Raw genomic sequence first — 18726 nt, 5'->3', positions numbered from 1 at the left:
TAGAACTGCCATTTTTACTATGTTGATCCTCCCAATCCAAAAGCAAGGGAGATCCTTCCATTTTCTGGTGTCCTCTTCAATTTCTTTCTTCAAAGACTTACAGTTCTTGTCAAATAGATCTTTCACTTCTTTGGTCAGAGTTACCCCAAGATATTTTATGCTATTTGTGGCTATCGTGAAAGGTGATGCTTCTCTGATTTCCCTCTCTGCTTCCTTATCCTTAGTGTATAGGAAGGCAACTGATTTTTTGGAGTTGATCTTGTATCCTGCCACATTACTAAAGGTGTTTATCAGCTGTAGGAGTTGATTATTATATTTTGGTAAGAGGCTATGTTGCTGTTTCTGGAAAGTTTTTTTTTATGAATATCAATTAGATGGTCACAGAAAGTCAAACCATCTTGTTTACAGATTTCTTTTTCTAGCAGCAGAGATAGTTTTTTAAAATTTATTTTTATTTTATGTGTATTGGTGTTTTGCCTGTATGTATGTCTGTGTGAGGGTGTCAGATCTTGGAGTTCCAGACAGTTGTGAGCTGCCATGTGGGAGCTGGGAATTGAACCTGAGTCCTCTGGAAGAATAGTGCTCTTGACCACTGAGCCATCTCTCCAGCCTCAGAGAGATAGTTTTTTTTTTTTCTTAGTGATCCTCAGTTTTCTTGCCTCACAACTTATTTGCAGTATGGTGGTGTGCATGAGATTATAACTGATTTTCACTTCAGTATTTCTCCTGTCGTGTGGTCAAAGTATTTCTAAGTAAATCAGCTCTGTTTATTATCTGTATTCTTGGCTTCCATATTGACTGTCCCTTTTGGCTCCTGGGTGGGTGTCCTGTACCTGTTCTTTTCAAAGCCATAGGTGCCTGTGTGTCAGTTATGCAAAGACTCTCAGTTCCCCAAATCATCCTGCTGTCTCTTCCCTTTCCTGCTCCCATCTTCCTTTACAGCAGTGTAAAGGAGTGTAGTCTGCTTTACAAGATGTTTAGTCAGGAGTCCCTGACAAATGTAAAAAACAGCACGTGACCAACTATGGGACAAATGCAGTTATTTCAAAAGGAGATGAGGAGGCTGCAAGAATTGCCTAACTGCTACTTTTTTTTTGTGGTTGTTGTTCTTTGAGACAGGGTTTCACTGTGTAGCCCTGACTGTTGGTAGAACTCGCTTTGTAGACCAGTCTAGTCTTGAACTCACAGAGATCTGCCTGCCTCTGCTTCCTCACTGCTGTGATTGAAGGCATGTGCCACCATGCCTGGCACATAACTGACATTTTTGATCCCTAGATGGTCAAAAGCTTGCCATCTCACATTCTTCGCATAACCTCATGTTCAGAGTCTCCTTTGCCATGTCCATACCTCTAGAAATTGGGACTGGGACATCTCAGAAGGTACTGTTTACCAGCTCAACACAGTGGGTATTTTGGTTGTTTTTCACTATCAAAACCAGTCCTTTGGTGCCTCTTTCTGCATATCTGAATGTGTGAGTGTTTCTCCAGGGTAGATTTGAGACATCACATCAAGGTGCTTGTTGTTCATTTTAATGGATACTGCCAAATCAATTTCCCAAGTGTCTATACCAGTTTATATTCATACACCAGTTTGCTAGGACCTCTCTTCCTGCACACTGTGCTGACTATTTTAGAACTCAATGGTTTTGCTTAGATTTCCCATATACTCAAGCTACTGACTGTCATTCTATAGATGAGTCCAGTACATGGAACTGGTACCTGGAAATGTGTGCAGTGCCTGTCAACCCCAGGAAACCATGGCTATCTGTGGGTGCCTTCTGCTTTCATCACTTTGCTTCAGAGTACCTTGCTTGTGTTTGGTCTTATTCATCTCCTGGCATATATTTATTTTAGCCAGTAATCTAAATAATAAATCTACGCTCATATGTAAGCAAGAAAGAAGGAAGATTTTTGTAGTTTGTGATGGGCTAGGGATGTTGAAGGGGTTTAGCTGAACTAGATTCCATTAAAAAGTTCCATTTTAGCCGGGCGGTGGTGGCGCATGCCTTTAATCCCAGCACTCGAGGCAGAGGCAGGCTGATCTCTGGGAGTTCGAGGCCAGCCTGGTCTGCAAGAACTAGTTCCAGGACTGGCACCAAAGCTACAGAGCAACCCTGTCTCGAAATCCCTCCCCCCTCCCCCCAAAAAAAGTTCCATTTTATGGACTGCGCTTGATGCCCAGCCTGATGATCTGGGTTAGATTTCTAGGACCCACATGGTGGAAGGAGAGAAAGGATCCCTCTAATGGTGCTCTAATCTTAACAGGCACACTATAGCAAGTGCACACCGCACCCCCATTCCCAATAAATAATCTAATAATTTTTTTTTTTAAACTGGGCAATGAGGGCACATGCCTCTAATCCCAGCACTTGGGAGGTAGAGGCAGGCAGATCTCTGTGAGTTTGAGGCCAGTCTGGTCTTCAGAGCTGGTTCCAGGACAGCCAGGGCTACTCTGTCTCAAAAACTTAAAAAAAAAAATTTAAAGTTTTCTTGTTAATGTAATGTTAATGTAAGTGTTAGTCTGCATACTTTGGAGTGTTAAGGAGGCTGATGTTAATTGTGTTGTATTTGTTGTGTGTACCTTTTGGCCTTAAAGAATTAATTTGGAGATACTGTAGAAACAAAATATGGGGTGTATGAGAGAGACAATAAGTAGCCTGGAATAATACCAATTAGAGAAAAATTAGGTTTATTTTTACTATTATTTTCTTATTCAGCTCATTTTTATGTATAGAAAACAATGATTATATGCTACCTGTAATTCTGTATTTAAAATTTTGTTTGTTTTTGAGTCTATTATGTAGACCAAGCTTAGCTTAAAGTTTAGAGATATGACAGCCCTGCCTCCCCAGTGCTGCGATTAAAAGGGTGCACCACCAGGACAGGCTCTTTTGTGTTCTTTACTAATGTATTGCGTACATTTTGTTGTAATAGATTTAAAACACAACTTTCATGGTTGCATGGTAATTCATGAATGTATTGTAATTGTGACATTACTGAAATTTCTTCAAAGCTGTTATTTTACAATACAAATTTATAGGAATTCGAAAGATTTAAAAATTTTTGTTGCTGAATGGGTTTAATTCACACGCCTTTAATTCTGGCACTGAAGAGGCAGAGGCAGGCGTTCTGTGATCCAGCCTGGTCTACAGAGCAAGTTTCAGGCACAGCTAGAGCTGTTATACAAAGAAACCCTGTTTTGAAAAACCAAAAAGGAAAAAAATAAAAGAAAAAATCTTTTGTTGGCTGGGCAGTGGTGGTGCATGCCTTTAATCCCAGCACTTGGACGCAGAGGTAGGTGGATCACTGAGTTCGAGGTCAGCCTGGTCTACAGAGTGAGTTTCAGGACAGCCAGAGCTACACAGGAAAACTCTGTATTGGAAAGCCAAAATAAGTAAGATAAATAAATAAATTTGTTGTTACTATGTGTGTTATGTGGAATTTGTGTGAGGAGATAGAGGCATGCATGGAGGTCAGAGGACAACTTTGTGGAGTTGGTTTTCTTCCACCTTTGTTGTGTTCCCTGATCAAATTTGGGGTGTCAGGCTTTCCTGGTAAGTGCTTTTACCCATCCACTATCTAATTGGCTCTTAGTTTTTTTTTTTTTTTTTTTTTTTTTTTTAAAGACAGGATTTCACTGTGTAGCCCTGACTGGCCTGGAACTCACAAAGGTCCATCTACTTCTACCTTCCAATTGCTGAGATTAAATGATTTTTTTTTAAAAAAAGATTTATGATCATTGATGTTTTGCCTGCATGTATGTGTGAGGGTTTTAGAAGCTCTGGAATTTAGCCGGTCAGTGGTGGTGTACGCCTTTAATCCCAGCACTCGGGAGGCAGAGACAGGTGGATCTCTGTGAGTTTGAGGCTAGTCTGGGCTACAAGAGCTAGTTTCAGGACAGCTACATAAAGCTACACAGAGAAACCCTATCTTGAAAAACAAACAAATAAACGCCCTGGAACTGAAGTCAGAGTTTTAGTATTTATATGTTTGAATTAGAAGTTTGTTGTGATTGTTAAGGTATGTTCCTGCAAAATATCCCTACTAGCAGTGTTAGGTCTTAAACCTATGACAAATGACTAAAGGCTGAGGTGCCTATTTAACATATCAAAGTGAACCTGGTCACCAGGTTCTCCCTGCATCCCTTGGTCCTTTACCTGTTACAGGGTATGGCTGGCACACCCCACCCCCACCATAATCCAGCCTTTTTGGTTATCTATATTCTTTTGGTCTACCCTTTTACCTTCCTGGCCTCTTGGTCTCCTCCTAGCTCTCTCTCCCCATCTTCTCACATGGTCTGGCTCAGTCTAGCCATGTTCCCTCTGGACTCTCCCAGATGTCCCTGTCTCTGTGTTCTCCCTTTTGTCTATAATAAATTTTCTCCTCCACCATACTTAGGAGTAGTCATCTCCTTTCTATTATTGTTTATTATTATTAATTTATCTGATGCTAAAACCCAGGATCAGTCATATCCTTCCTTTCTTAGTTCTTTTTTTCATTTTCATTCAGACAGGTTATAACATAAAGGCATATTAATTGTGCCATATGATTTCTCTCCTAGTAGTGTTGACTATTTATGTAGAACTTTGAAGTTCATGTTCCATAATGTGAAACTTTGGAGTCATGCATCTGAATTCCCAGTGTTTCACCCCAACATTTTGCATTACTAGGTCAAAGCATGTGTGTGACAATTTTAGGTTAGCAATAAGGAAATGCATAATTTGCAAACTATTTCATGTAAATTATAGGTTTAGGAACTCTAATAACTGCAGATGTTTCATTCAAGTAGTGGTTTTATGCTAACAAAATGTTGACATTTGGTTTATATTTATAATGGGTATCTTGTGTTCTGTATGTCTTCGTGTGTATTTGTGGTTTGTATTACTGATTGCAGATGTATGAAGTCTAATGCAACACATGTAGTTATTTACTGGATGGCATAGAAAAGCCAGGACCTCTTACGTCCTGTGACAGTTGATATATTTACTTTGTTTTGCTCCTGTCTCTTGTCTTCCCTCATTTCTCCTCCCCTCTCCTCCCTGGTTTCTCTCCTTCCCTCCCTCCAACCCTTTCTTCCATCCTTCATCCCTCTCTTCCATCCTTCATTTGTATTTGTCTTTTTTCTTTCTGAGATAAGGCCTTGCTTATGTAAACTAGACCAACCATCAACTAACTCATGGTCCTCCTCCTTCAGCCTTCTTATTTTATGAGTTTGTGTCACCAGACCCTGCTATGTGTGTGTGTGTGTGTGTGTGTTTTTTTTTTTTTTTTGGATTTTTTTGAGACAGGGTTTCTCTGTAGCTTTTGTAGACCAGGCTGGCCTCAAACTCACAGAGATCTGCCTGTCTCTGCCTCCTGAGATTAAAGGTATATACACCACTGCTTGGTGCTGTTTGTTTGTTTGTTTTTTAAATATTTATTTTATTTATCATGTATACAATATTCTGTCTGTGTATATGCCTGCAGGCCAGAAGAGGGCACCAGACCTCATTACAGATGGTTGTGAGCCACCATGTGGTTGCTGGGAATTGAACTCAGGACCTTTGGAAGAGCAGGCAATGCTCTTAACCACTGAGCCATCTCTCCAGCCCTGAAGAGATGTTTTTGAGTGGCCATGTGGGTGCTGGGATTCTAATCTTGGTCCTCTGTAAGAGCAGCCAGTGCTCTTGTCTACTGAGACATATGTCTGGCCCAGGAAGCACTTTTTGTTGTTGTTGTTTTGTTTTTGTTTTTTAAGACAGGGTTTCTCTGTGTGGCCCTGACTATCCTCGAGCTCTTGGCATTACTAGTGCTGAAATTGCAGGTGTGCACCACTATGTCCAGCCTCTCAAAGTCCTTCTATTTGGTGCCCACACCTCCCCCTTCCTGCTCTGGAGCTAAGAGATAAGTATGTATCTGGTGCAGCACTGGCATCTTCATGCACAGCACAGCAAATGTTCTAAGTTGTTTTTTTTTCTTCAACCTCGAGATGGTTTCTTTGTGTAGTCTTGACTGTTCTTGAACTCACTCTGTAGACCTGGCTGACCTCGAATTCACAGAGATCCTCCTTCTGCCTTCCTAGTGCTAGGGTTAAAGGTGGGCACCACCACTGCTTGACACAAATGTTCTGTTGTATAACCAGTTTGCTTTGAACGTCATTTAAACTAGGTGCTTTTTTTTTCTCTCTACCCTTGGTAGTTTCCAGGGCCTTGCTCAACCCAGGTAGATGTAGCACTTAGCTGCTCTCCTTCCCTACCTGTCATTTTTGGAGTTCATACTATGAGCTGTATAGGCTGTCATTCCCAAGGATTTAAAGGATGATGATGTACTCGGTGTCAACCTGGAATTTCAGACCCAAAGAATCTTCTGGGTTGTGTGTGGACATGGAAGAAGCTAGGTATAACTACCAACAGCATATCTAGATGACTTTTAGCCCAGCACTGCCACTTACCAGAACTACTCCTTGGAGCTGGTCATGTAGCTCATTTGGTAAAATGCTTGCCTAGCATGTATGAGGTCCTGGGTTCCATCCCCAGCATCACATAAAATTGGATATGTTGGATATGTAATTGTTATACCTGTAATTTGAGCACTTGGGAGATGGAAGCATGAGGATAAGACTTTAAAAATTATCCTTGGCGCCAAGTGGTGGTGGCACATGCCCTTAATTCCAGTACTCAAGAGGCAAAGACAGATGAATCTCTGAGTTCAAGGCCAGCCAGAGCAAGTCTCAGGACATTCATGACTACACAGAAAAACCCTTTCTCAAAAAACAAAATGAAATAAAACAAAAACAACAAAAAATTTTTCCTTGGCCACAAAGTAAGTTTGAGGTCAGCCTGGGTTACATGAGACATTACCTCAAAAACAAAGCTAAAATCTTCCACTTTTTGTTTATGAACTATTCTTCTGTGAGGGTAAATGATAGTTATAAATGAAATAAATGAATGAAATGAATGAGGGAACTTGCCCAAAATAGCAACTAGCTCGTGACATTTAATAAAAACACCATATGTGGGGTGTAAACTTTGATAATGAAGCACCCATTATAGTTGAAATACTGGATTCTTTAACTGGCATGGTACATTCTTTTTTTCCCTGAGACAAGGTTTCTCTGTGTAGCTTTGGAGCCTCACCTAGAACTCACTCTTTAGACCAGGCTGGCCTTGAACTCAAAGAGATCCATCCTTCTGTCTGTGTTTCCTGAGTGCTGGGATTAAAGACGAGTGCTGGGATTAAAGATGTGCACCACCGCCGTCCAGGTGGCATGGTACCTTCTAAAATCATGCATTAGCATGGATGAATAGCTATCCTTCAATTTCTTTAAAACTTTGAAAAATTAAGTTATTGTTTTTATTGATAGTTAAATTGGTATATACTGCTTTGGTCTTGTCTTCAACAAGAATAATAGTGTTGGTTATTTTTACTATAAACTCATGGGACAAAGTGTAATTTATTCCTGTAGGCTTAAGCTCAAGAATTTTTATAAAGGGATCTCTTATATAGTCTAATATTTTCCTTTCTCTCCATTGTCTTTTTTTTTTTCTTTTCTGTGTTGACATATCAGGCTACTCAAGATACTTAGTTATTGAGAATTGCCTCTCAGGGGATCATCATTCTGAGATGATGATGCTTCAAACACAAATTCTTTGGTGATAGAAAATGTTTAAGTGTTAAAAGTTTTTGCATGTGTTCACACATTCATTAAGCCATCTGCCGATGCAGAGCAGCTATGCTAACATGTTCTTTCAGTCATGTCCATTGTTATTTAAAGCAGAAGTCACCAGTGCACACTCCCTGCCCCCCATCTCTTAGACAGGATCTTATTTTGTAACCGAGGCAGGTTCAGAACTCTGCCATATAACAGAAGCTGTCCTTGCATTCTTCATCCTCCTATGATGCCCTCCCAGGTACTGGAATCAGAGGCATGTGCCCCCATGACTAGTTTCTGTGGTACTGGGGATCAAAACCTGGACTTCATGTGTTCTAGTCAAATACTCTATCAACAGAACTACATCCCTTAGCTCAACTCTGCTTTGTTTTCAAACACAAATAACTTATTAAAAATTTCCCCACTGTGGTGCCAGTGGGAAAGATGCTTGTTACCTAGAGGGATCAAGGGGTAAAGAGGCTTGTTATATACGTCTGGTGACGTGAGTTTGATTCCTGACATCCCTGTAAAGGCCGAACGGCTGAACCAATTCCACAGAGTTGTCTTGACTGCCACACATGTACAGTGGCATGTGTATGCCTCCACAAACACACACACACACACACACACACACACACACACACAGCAATAATAAACAAAATATGAATTTACCTTCATGTTGAAGAAAAAGATACACACAGAAATATATAGTGGGCTAGAGAGACAGCACTTATTAAGAGCTCTTGCTGAGGACTCAAATTCTGTTATCATCACTCATGTGGAGTGGCTATCAACTGCCTGTAATTCCAGCTCCAGATTTGTCTCTCCTCTGGTCTCCAAGTGCACCCACACTCATGTTCACATACCCATACACAAACACGCACACATACATATACCTAATTAAAAAAAATTATCATGGCTGTTTTTTTTTTTTTAATTTTAAATTAAGTGAGAATTATCTGGGAAGAGCAGGGTTCTAGGCCAACCTGGCCTACAGAGCAAGTTCCTTGACAGGCTCCAAAGCTACACAGAGAAACCCCGCCTCAGAAAAACAAACAAACAAAAAAATGAAACAAAACAAAACAAAAGCCTCCATCAGATTGTGCCTGTAGGCAAGTCTATAGAGATCTTTTCTTTTTGATTAATGAATGATGTGGGATGGCCCAGCTCACTACAGGAAATGCTACCTCTTGGCGGTGACCCTGGATTATATGAGAAAGAAAGCTGAGTGACTGCAGAGTGCAATTGTGCTCAGAGCTAGGATGACTCTTCCAGAGGACCACATGGTGGTTCATGACCATTCGTAACTTTTGTCTTAGGGGATTCAACACTTTCTGACTTCCACAAGCACCAGGCATTCATATGGTGCATAGACAGACATATGGACAAAACATCTAAGAAAGGAGTGAGGGAGGGAGAGAAAGGGAGGAGCAAGTCAGTAAGTAGCATTCCTCCATGATTTCTGCTTTAATTCCTGCCACTAGGTTCCCGTCCTGCTTGAGTTCTTGCTTTGGCTTGTAAGCTAAATAAACACAAATTGCTTTTGGTCATTGTGTCTTATCATAGCAATATTAAAGCAAATTAAGACATAGATTTTTTTGTTTTTTTGAGAAAGGGTTCTCTGTGTAGTTTTGAAGCCTATCCTGAAACTCTGTAGACCAGGCTAGCTAGCCTTGAACTCCCAGATATGCCTGCCTCTGCCTCCTGAGTGTCAGGATTAAAGGTGTGCACCACCACTGGGTGACATAAATCTTTTTTAAAAATATTTTTTTGAGTATTTTATGTGTATATAAATATCTTGCCTGAATATATATCTGTGTACCACATGCATCCCTGATGCTATGAAGGCCAGAAAAGGGTGTCAGATCCTCTGAAACTGGAGTTACAGATGGTTGTGAGCTCCCATGTGTGTTCTAGGAATAGAACCCAGGTCCTTTGGGAGAGCATCCAGTGTTCTTAATCACTAAGCCACAACCTAGCCCCTCGCCCCTTTTTTAGATAGAGCCTTGTAGTCCTGGCTAGCCTGTATAGATCAGGCTGGTTTGAGCTCAGTGAGATCCACCTGCCTTTGCCTCCTGAAAGCTGGGATCAAAGGAATGAGTTAACCATACCATAATAATCCTTTTAAAAAAGAGGAAATATAATGCATATTATGTTTTTTTCGTATTATATTTTGATTCTTGTTAACTATAGCATTTAATATGCTGATGTACCCTTCTTAGCAAGCTTTACAGCAGCTAACTTTATCCATGAGTGCTGTGTATATCCTGGCAGTACTTTAGTCGGCCTTTGGAAAGCTGGTGGCTGCAGTGTGGCGATGACTGCAGTGTGACTGGGGCTCATCTCTGTGTGGGTGCAGTGTTCTGCCAGTCGAGATGGCCCTTTTAGTTTTAGCAGTTCTTTGATGTTCTTTGGGATTGGAGTTGTCTTGTCCTTGCATTTTAGTCAATCAAATTGTAGCTGAGTTTATCTGTGACGATAAATATAGACTGTGGTGCAGACCGGTGGAGGGGTAGACTTCATTTTCCTAAGAGGCCCTGGAGATGTCAGTGACTAAGCCAGGTGACCTCCTAACCAACTCCTTAAGAAGCAGTTAGGGGTGCAATGCCTTTTGCTTACTATGTTTCATCTTCGTAAATTAACAAACAAACAAAAATACTTATTTGGCTGGTTAGTGGTGATCCACGCTTTTAATCTCAGCTCTAGGGAGGCAGAGGCAGGTGGATCTCTGTGAGTTCAAAGCCAGCTTTGTCTGCCAGCTAGTTCCAGGACACCCAGAGATACACAGAGAAACCCTGTCTTGAAAAACCAAATCAAAGAAACAAACAAACAAAAATCAACACTTATTTGATGGTTAGGGATGTGTTTCATTTGGTTGAATGCTTGCCTAGTGTGCAGGAGGCCCTAGGTTCAGTCCACATGTCTGCAAAAACTGAGTGTGGTGGATAAGACTGGTAATCCTAGCACTTGGGAAGGTGCAGGTGTAGTGGGAGCTGTGGGGCTGCATTCTGCCACCCAGCTCCCGCCCCCGGCTAGCTTATGCCCCGAAATAACAACACATAAATTGTATTCATTTAAACACTGCTTGGCCCTTTAGCTCTAGCCCTTACTGGCTAATTCTGATATCCCGATCAACCCATCTCTAATAATCTGTGAGCACCGGTCTTACCGGGAAGATTCTAGCCTACATCCATCCTGGGTTGGAGCTTCATCGCGTGTGTCTGCCCGGGAGAGAGGCATGGTGTCTCTCTGAGGCGTCTGCTCCCGAGAGGAGAGCTGTCGAGTCTGAGCTCACTTCCTCTTCCTCCCAGCATTCTGTTCTGTTTTCTCCACCCACCTGTGTTCTAACCTATGAGGGCCAGCCAAACAGTTTCTTTATTTTTTTTTAACCAATGACCTTCCTCCAGCAGTGCAGGCTAGAGGACCAGGAGTTCAAGGTCTTCCTTGACTATTACTACTTTGGAGGTCAGAAGGGGGCTACGCGAGAAACTGTCTCAAAACAACAAAAAAATTGTTTGAGGGCCAGGCAGTGGTTGTGTACACCTTTAATCCCAGCACTCAGAGAGGCAGGTCTCTGTGAGTTCAAGGCCAGCCTGGTTTCAGGTTCTAAAGCTACATAGAGAAACCCTGTCTGTCCCCTGTCTCAAGAAACAAAAAAATAAAAAAGAATTGTTTGAATGTTAAGAAACCTAAAGAATTATATTTTTGCTTGGTAATGGCCAATATCCATGTCTATATAGGAACTTTATAATGTGGTCAGGTGAATCTGCCCATATAATGAAATGGAATAACACATTTCTAAAAAGTCATTGAAGACCACTATTCATTTTTTGTTTTTTGTTTTTTTTTTTTTTTTTTTTTTTTTGGTTTTTCGAGACAGGGTTTCTCTGTGGTTTTGGAGCCTGTCCTGGAACTAGCTTTTGTAGACCAGGCTGGTCTCGAACTCACAGAGATCCACCTGCCTCTGCCTCCCAAGTGCTGGGATTAAAGGCGTGCGCCACCGCCCGGCTGTTTTTTGTTTTTTGAGACAGGGTTTCTCTGCTGCTTTGGAAGTTGTCCTGGAACTAGCTCTTGTAGATCAGGCTGTCCTCAAACTCACAGATCTGCCTGTCTTTGTTTCCCAAGTGCTGAAATTAAAGGTGTGTGCCACTACCACCTGGCCCTCATCTTTTTTTTTAAAGTCTTTTATTATACAGTACCATTTTTTCTTTCATTAATTTTGATTTATTTTTTTTATGTGTACGTGCGTATGTCTGTGTATGAGTATATGTGCATGTGAATGCAGATGCTCACAGAGGCTCGAGAATCCTCTGGAACTGGAGGTGATTGTAAACCACCTTACTTACATGGCTGCTGGGAACCAAACCCAAGTCCTCTGCAAGAGCAGAAAATGCTCTTAATTGCTGAGCTCGTTTCATCTGCCCCAGCTTCAATCTCTTAGTGGTACATGCTACTTGCAGTTGAATTAGAGTTTGAAACAGCTAGCAGAGATTATTGTTGAGAATATAATTTTGTAGTGAGGACCCAGAATGCTCTGAGATTTGAAATGTGGCTCTCTCATTCTCACAGGGCTTTCTTTGGTGCACACCTTGGTTTTTCCCTCTTATTGCCTCTCTAGGAACCCAGTATATAAAAAACCACAGTTGGGGGCTGGAGAGATGGCTCAGTGGTTAAGAGCACTGCCTGCTCTTCCAAAGGTCCTGAGTTCAATTCCCAGCAACCACATGGTGGCTCACAACCATCTGTAGTGAGGTCTGGTGACCTCTTCTGGCCTGCAGATATACACACAGACAGAATATTGTATACATAATAAATAAATAAATAAATATTAAAAAAAAATAAAAAACCACAGTTGTTAATCTTGCTGAACACATAGTCTATTGTCTAAATGCTGTCTAGGACTGTCCTCCACATTTAAAAAGGTGCATTTTTGAATATCATTAGCAAGCAGGTAGAGCTTAGGATAGGAAATGAAGGCTTTTTTAGCCTAACTTCTTCTTTTTTTTTTTAAAAATATTTATTTATTTATTTATTTATTTTCTATGTATACAATATTCTGTCTGTGTTTATGTCTGCTGGCCAGAAGAGGGCATCAGACCTCATTACAAATGGTTGTGAGCCACCATGTGGTTGCCGGGAATTGAACTCAGGACCTTTGGAAGAGCAGGCAATGCTCTTAACCACTGAGCCATCTCTCCAGCCCCCTTAGCCTAACTTCTTAAGTTAAAGTTTAGAAGTTACTTGTTTCTATTTTTTGGTGTGTGTGTGTGTGTGTGTGTGTGCCAGTGCATATGTGTGAGCATACACATGGATGTCATTGGACAACCTGTAAGAGTCTGTTTTCTCATTCTACTGTGTGTTTCAGGGATGGAACCCAGGTGGTCAGGCTTGGCTGCGAGTCCCCAATTACACACACCCTATTCCCACTGAACCATCCTGTTGGTCCTATATTGGGTTTTGCTTTGGTATGTGAAAGTATTTTTGTTTGTTTGTTTGTTTTGTTTTGTTTTTCGAGATAGAGTTTGTCTGGATACTTTGAAACCCGTCCTGGAACTCATTCTGTAGACCGCTTGACTGGAATTTTTCAAAATAATCCAGTGTTGCTGAGTAGGGAAACATGCCTTTAATCCCAACACTTGGGAGGCACTTGTAAAATTTTGCCTTTTAAGTGTCCATAAGCAGTGCTTATTCATGTTGTTACTAAATAGTGTGCTGACATCCTTAGCAAATGGAAACTTGTGTCCATCAGCATATTGTTCCCAGAAATGTTATGATATTTCATGATTTGTTCAATGGCATGGATACAAACACAGAAAGTTAACTAACACCTTTTGTTTTTACCCCGTGTCTTTTCTACCAGTTGAATGATTGATTGAGACAGGCTCTTCTGTCACCCAGACTAGCCTCAAGTTCACCACTTAGCTGAGGATGACCTTGAACTTGTGCTCTTCCTCTACCTCCCAAATACTGAATGTAGGTTTGTACCACAATTGCCCCATTTTGTGTGGTGCTGGGGATGAAACCCAGGGCTCTGCGCATGCTAGGCAAGCACTCTACCAGCTGAACTTCCTCGAACCATCCTTTTCTGTTTACTTAAGTGAAATCCTCTGTATCTGTAGCCACTAGCAATGGTTTATAGATAGATCTAGAGTTTTCTAAAATGGTTTTTGGTGTATCTGCTTAAGTAGTCTTCTTTCCTAAAGCACTCATTTGGGTTTTCACCGTTAAAAGATTTTTTAAATTGCTTAGCTAGGAAGCTGTCCATGTTGTGAGTCATGTTATGGAGATAGTAGGAGGAAGCCAGTTGTACCCTTTTCCTTATCTGTGTTCTGGCAGGCAGCAGATGCAAACTGTGCAACCTTACTCCGCCCTTTGTGTTTGGAGAGCCTGATATTGTCCAACCACACTTCTGACTGGGTAACTAGTCCTGGAGCCCTCTCCCCTTCCTGCACCAGGAGCTTTCTTCTTGCTTACACTCTAATTACTTTGGAAAAAGGAAATTTGAATTCTCGCTGAAACTGATAGTGGCAAATTGGGCAGGGCTTCAAGGTTTGGCCATCTGATGCTCCTACATAGACAGACAGGTGCCTGCTTCAGGTTTACTATCAGATTCATTTCCTTACCACCAAGACTAACCTTTTCCTTTACTCTGCCTTGAGAGTTGCTTACACAAATGGAAAGATGCTAATGTTACCCCACTGAGGTGGAGGGGCTCCATCCCTTTGTAGAACTCCTCCTGTTCTAAAGTGAGGCATGGGGTGCCATATGATTATAATCTAAGCACTCAGAAGGTTAGAAGTTCAAACTGGAGACTAGCCTGGCCTATATGAGACCTCATGTCAAATAAAAAGTAAATTCTTCTGTTGATATAGTTTACATATCAGTATCAAAGAAAACAAGCCAGGTGTATTGCTCTTCCTATAGACTAGGAAACCAGGTACCCAGCGACCCAGCCGACTGGACATTTTGCATGGGGGAGATGACTTCTTTGCCATTTCCTCTCCTGGATCGCTACCATGAAAGCACTCTTTCTTAGGTCATAAATGTCTACGGAGCCATACTTACTATTTGTTTTGATTTACCAAACTAGTCATGTTAACCAGTTAACCAGAAGAACTGACTAGTAACTTATTAAGAGACCTAGTGACCTGGAACAAAGGACAATCTGCTGTAAGGGGCATGTGGGTCAGCATCATGGCAGAACAGCCTGGGTGTGCACAGTGAGTGTCAAGAGTGTGTCTTAAAGAATGGATTCATCTAAGAATGCTAACATGTAATGCTTAGAAGAACATAATAGATTAAGGTGGTTTTGTTTCACTGGTGAGCTCCTGGTTAGCATGCATCTTTGAGAAAGAAAACGAAAATAGATGCTTTGAAACTCAAGAAGCAAATTCTTGAGCCTGTGTAGACATAAGAGAGCATGACAGCTATGCTGTAAAATTCTGCAAAACCAAAGCTGGAGGAACTATACGAAATAATGTTTTCTCTTATTGTTTATTTGCTATGTGTGGTGTATGTGCACACACATGCTATGTCATGTGTGTGGAGGTCAGAGGACAACTTTCAGGACTCATTTCTCTCCTCCTGCCTTGTAGGTCTAGGGGACTAAGACTCAGATCCTCAGGCCTGGTGGTGAGTGAGTGCCTTTACCTACTGGGCTATCTCACTGACACTGCTATTTCTACAGAAATTCTTATTAACTTTATTGTTTGGGTATACTGTAAGTATATCATGTTTATTTTAGGTCCCCTCTCAACCCTTCTCCCAAGGTGTCTCACTCTGTAGACCAGGCTGGCTTTGAATTCTGAGATCATATGTCTCTTCCAAATGCTGGAATTAAAGGCATGCACCACCACCACCCGGCTTAGGCTTTGAATTTTGAGAAGACATTTTACACAAAAATAAAAGTACTATATTCTTACTACCAGTAACCTTTCTAAAATTACAGTGACTTTTAGAGATAAAAAATTATTCAAGGTATTTCCAACCTTCTTTATTGCATCTTTGGAATTAAGTAGAAAGCAGCACATTCAGTGTTCTTCTTTGCCATCAGCTCTTGCCAAAAATAAAATCCTCCCACACCTGCTCACCTGTTTTCACTCCACAACATCCAGGCATTGTTTCTAGGAAAAGGTTGAAATGAAGAATAATGTATTTCCTGATGACCACCATATTTGTACAGTCATAGTGACACCCTGGGCCAATTTCTTTTGCCATCTGTTCTCAGCAAGGATAAGTTGAGACTCATACATCAACAAGTAAAGCAAAGCTGTGTGTTTTCCTCTGACTTGTTCCTAGAAGCAAGGCTTCTGTTTGCCAGTTAGACTACTAGAGATTGACTTGATGTCATGAACAGGACTTTAACATTATTTTGAAGTGTTTCTGTGTTTCTCTGTAATTTTTAAAGAAACAGAAATTTTATTTTGTTTCATAGCGTACCTTATTTGCTAGATGTCATCATAGTCTAGTGATTTTCCTATAACAGTGTCCTCTCCATTCCTATTCAGAGATAATCTGTGGTTATTGTATGCATGAAAATGGAGATTTTAAAAGCCAGCCATAATCTTTCCACTGTTGGCATTTTTGACCCTGTTTCTTTTATTTACCACACACACAATATATATATATATTTCCCCACCTAGCTAAGTTCTGCCCTGCTATAGGTCCAAAGCAGTTTCTTTCTTTTTTTTTTTTTAAGATTTATTTATTTCTTATGTATACAGCATTCTGCCTGCATGTATGACTGCATACCAGAAGAGGGCACCAGATTTCATCATAGATGGTTGTGAGCCACCATGTGGTTGCTGGGAATTGAACTCAGGACCTCTGGAAGAGCAGCCAGTGCTCTTAACCTCTGAGCCATCTCTCCAGCCCCCAAAGCAGTTTCTTTATTCATTTATGATAATCACAGCATACAGAGGGGACTCCCATATCAAGTTTGAGGCCAGCCTGGTCTACAGAGGGAGTTCCAGGATTGCCAGGGCTACACAGAGAAATCCTGTCTCAAAACAAAAACTAAAAGCCAAACCAAACAAACAAAAATGGCCAGTGCTTTATTCTGCTTCTACACTTCCTTATGCAAATAGAGATGCTGGGTCACCTCAGTGAAGCATAGGACTTCCTAATATGGATCCTTTGTATAACAGCTCTTGAGTTAAACAAGTTTGTTCTGATCATTTTTTTTCCTGTACTATAGTGATTTGACTAAATATAAAATTTATTATTTTTAAAAATATATTTACTTTTTTTGTTTGTTTTTGTTTTTTGAGATAGGATTTTTCTTAGTAATAGCCCTGACTGTTCAGGAATTTGCTCTGTAGACCAGGCTGGTCTCGAAGTCAGACATTCTCCTGCCTCTGCCTCCCAACTGCTGGGATTAAAGGTGTGTGCCTCCACTGCCAGTGATAGATCTATTTACTTTATTGTGTATGAGTGTTTTGCCTACATGTATGTCTGTACAGTATGTGTATACCTAAGTATCTGTGAAGGCTAGGAGAGGGTGTCAGATAACCTGGAACAGGAATTACAGACAGTTGTGAATTGCCATGTGGATTCTGGGAATTGAACCCAGATGTAGAAGAGCTGCCAGTGCTCTTAACTACCGAACTATTTCTCCAGTCTCCTAAATATAAATTTTTTTAAAATTTATTTATTTATTATGTATGCAATATTCTGTCTGTGTGTATGCCTGCAGGCCAGAAGAGGGCACCAGGCCCCATTACAGATGGTTGTGAGCCACCATGTGGTTGCTGGGAATTGAACTCTGGACCTTTGGAAGAGCAGGCAATGCTCTTAACCTCTGAGCCATCTCTCCAGCCCCTAAATATAAAATTTAAAAAGAGGTTTTTCCACCTTCAGTTCGAATTCTTGATCTTTAAAATGTTCAACTTTTTATACAAATTCACCATATCTCAGCATTTATTTCATGGCCTATCATCTCTATGGCCTGATAAACTAATAAGAGAGCTATTTCTGGGGGTGGGGCTCAAACACAGCATTATATGTATTGTCCTATCACTCATCTAAATGGAATGTGTTTATAGGTTCATCTGGCAAGCAATTGGCACAAGAGCAAACACAGCTTGGGACAACATACTGTTCTTATGTTGTAAGTCAGCAGTTCTCACCACCTGCCATGGGCTCTGCTCTGAGCTTCACTGCTTTATGGACCAGAGTGATGTCTTTCTCCTCGGATCATTGGAGTGTAAGGAAGCTTGTGAAGCATAGATCCACACTAAGAGTCCAGTGTGTGCTCCATGAACATTGATGGTTAGCAGGAGGGAATGGAAATGGAAGGTAGTTCCTGAAGTTTACTTAAGTTTATTCCCCATTCCTGACTCTTGGTATTCCTTTTTTTTTTTTTTTTTTTTGGTTTTTCGAGACAGGGTTTCTTTGTTGTTTTGGAGCCTGTCCTGGAACTAGCTCTTGTAGACCAGGCTGGTCTCGAACTCACAGAGATCCGCCTGCCTCTGCCTCCTGAGTGTTGGGATTAAAGGCGTGTGCCACCACCGCCCAGCTTGGTATTCCTTTTTAAAAAATACTTAGTTATGTATTTATGTATGTGTTTTTCCATCCATCCATCCACCCACCTATCTATCTGTCTGTCTGTCTGTCTGTCTAATTTATTTTTTGAGGTATGTGTCTGTACAGCCTCAGTTATCCTAGGTCACTATGTAGACCAGGCTAGTCTCATTCACAAAGATCCATCTGCCTCTCTGCCTCCCAAGTGCTGGTACTAATGGGGTACAATAACATACCCAGCTCTCTTGGTTTTCTTTTCTTTTTGGTTTTTCGAGACAGGGTTTGACTGGAACTCACTCTATAGACCAGGCTGTCCTTGAATTCAGTGATCCTGCCTCCTGAGTACTGGCATTAAAGGTATGTACCATCACTGCCTGACTTCTCTTGGTTTTCTTTATTTTTTTTTTTCTTCCTTTGAGTCCTGCAGGATCTTGCTATGTAGTCTGGGTTATCCTGAATCTCTTGAACCTGTCTCAGCATTCTGAGTTCTGGGATCACAGGCATATACTGCCATGGCAAACTCAAAAATATATATTTTCTACAACAAATTTATGTATTTGTGGAAAAAGAAACAAT

General features: G+C 41.0%; 1 protein-coding gene across 8 annotated transcripts in view; it reads left to right on the top strand.

Annotated features, from left to right (window-relative positions):
• The window catches only part of Hectd4 (HECT domain E3 ubiquitin protein ligase 4), a 191178-nt gene that overhangs the window by 10604 nt on the left and 161848 nt on the right, over positions 1 to 18726 (top strand). The window lies entirely within an intron of this gene.

Source organism: Microtus oregoni, unplaced genomic scaffold, assembly GCF_018167655.1.
Source record: "Microtus oregoni isolate MIOR12 unplaced genomic scaffold, Mior012 000003F_ref0000135, whole genome shotgun sequence".
NCBI lineage: Eukaryota > Metazoa > Chordata > Mammalia > Rodentia > Cricetidae > Microtus > Microtus oregoni.
This window is presented reverse-complemented; position numbering and strand designations above follow the sequence as displayed.